The following is a 2500-nucleotide window of genomic DNA, read 5'->3' on the forward strand; positions in this document are numbered from 1 at the left end:
TACATCATGTGGTACGTATTCAGTTCTATTCTAACTGGAATATATATTTTAAGAATCAATGAACTTAAGTTTTAAAACCAAACCGAAATCGCGCGAGTCGTCGTTGTAAAACTAGATTTAACAAACGGCTGCGTAATATTAGACTTAAAAATATTATATAATATCCTCTATTGATTAAATAGTGAAAAATAAGCTTCAATGTAGCTTAATCTAGTACAAAATCTAAAAGTTGTGATAAATTAAATTGAAATTAAACACGATAGACTTAAATCTAGAGTTAAGGAATAAAACCGACCCGCGAACCAGCTACTAAATGGTTCGATAAGACTTATCTCAAATACAATCGTTTTCTATCAGTGTTATGCCTTCAATCGATACTTTTTGATGAAATAAATACTTAAATGATTTAATGAATGCATATATACATGTAATTAATGAGTGAAAGTATGTATAAAGTATTAGATAAATTAATAATAAACCGACCCAGCTACTAAATGGTTCGATAAGACTTATCTCAAATACAATCGTTTTCTGTAATTGTTATGCCTTAAATTGATAATTTTTAGTTAAACAAATACTTAACTAATGAAATAAATACATAGATAAATGTATTTAATGAATTAAAGTATGTATAAAGTATTATATAAATTAATAATAAACCGAATCCGACCAAATTTAAATCTAAAACCACGATCGGCGGCGTAATGAAGTGTATCGTAAACCCGTTTTTTTTATAATTTAAAATGTAATGACAGAACTCCCAAAACAACAATACACATACATATTAGTACTATGGTGAATTGTAGTTGTATTAGGACCGTAATTATAGTTAATTAAGGAACCATTCATTGTCTTCGCTCTGTTATGTACGTCGTCGTTTAATCGACACGGCATATTTGGCTTGAATCTAGAAAAATTCAAACTCTAACCCTAAGGTAGACAGGCAGGGTAAATAAATGTGGGTGATCTCTCATAAAATTGTCTTCTAGGAATTATTTTTATATAGACTATCTTTTCTGTAGAGTTTAAGTGGACAAGCGCGGACGAAATAGAGCGCAAAATTTAAAATGAATTAAAAATTTTCATCAGACCGGAAGTAGGCATAACCTAGGCGCCATGTTTCCGTCGTACAAGTTTTCACCGTTGCAGTCACCGTTTCAATCGCTCTTCGTGTGGACGTGTATTATTTCTAGTCATGTGTTGTGTAGATGATTCGCTTAAGGTAGGTGTTCGGACTTATTTCTTTAATATTAATTAAACCGTATTTGCCTTGTCGGCCTTAAAATAAAGCTATTTTTTTTTCATCGCAATCGAAGTGTTAGATCTAGAATCTAGTTCCCGCCTCCGCTTCGCTAATTCGACTTAATGTAACTATGACACAACTATTAAATCTAGAGTCTCTATTTTAATTAAATAATTAGGAATTCTATCTCTAGATGATATCTAATCTATTCCCACACGTGTGTGCAAGTAGGATTTAACGTCAGAACAGGTGTGGTGGTCTAGGCGTCGCTATTTTTGACGGTAGGAATTTTTTTTTTAAATTCGTAAAATTTTATATAGACTTTATATAGCAATTTACTAAGACCGACCCTAACGCCCAGTAAATATTTAATTACCACATTGTTATGGACACGGTGTATTAGGTAGGGCCGAGGGCTATCCATAGGTACCAATTTTTAAATTTTGTGACAATTAGGAGCCGAGTTATAAAATAAATTTAAAATACTGGTTCTGGTCTTAGACTTTATATAGCAATTTACTAAGACCGACCTTAATACCCATTAATTATTTAATTAGCGCATAGTTATGGACATCCTGTATTAGGTTGGGCCCAGGGCTATCCGTAGGTACCAAGTTTATAATTTTGTGACGATTATTAGTCGAGTTATAAAATAAATAAAAAAAACTGGTTCTGGTTTGCACTACATTTCTTTCTTCTTTAACGGCGGACTCCCGGTCCAGCCCCATGGGTTACCCGTGAGCCGGGGCCTCGTTAGCCTGGACGGCTCCGATGTGACCGCGGATTGTTGTGGCCCGCCTCAGCCCGAGTCGAGATCACCCTTCCGATCGAAGGTGGACGCCATAGGGCGCCCGGGATAGCCCGGGGCGCTGTTCGTCACCCGAGCGCAGGGGCGCCGGGAGACGCCCCCGGTGAAGTTTGGCGGGTGATTCTGGTAGAGCTCCCCACCCCGATCGCAGGACACCCCTCGCCGCCCGCCCAGGTGTCGAGGTGGCCGCGGGGGAACTCGGGGCGTTTTGGCTCCCCCTTGTGCCGGAGCGGCGCCCTCGGTCCCAGAACGCCCCTGGCGGGTGATTCGCATGCCCCCTGGGGTGGGGAACGCGGGTGGGTGGTCGTAAAGCGTGTAACCGCAGTGGGGGCGGCCCCTTAGTCGGGGGCGCCAAAGTTGGCACCCCACCTGGGGCGCCCCCCGGAAGTGTGGCGCCCGCGCGAGTGAGCCCCGTAGATGCGCCCCGACACCCCCGCGCCGCCCCCCGG

The sequence above is a fragment of the Physella acuta genome, unplaced genomic scaffold (assembly GCF_028476545.2).
Source record: "Physella acuta isolate Inbredline_101_S28 unplaced genomic scaffold, ASM2847654v3 ptg002748l, whole genome shotgun sequence".
Lineage (NCBI taxonomy): Eukaryota > Metazoa > Mollusca > Gastropoda > Physidae > Physella > Physella acuta.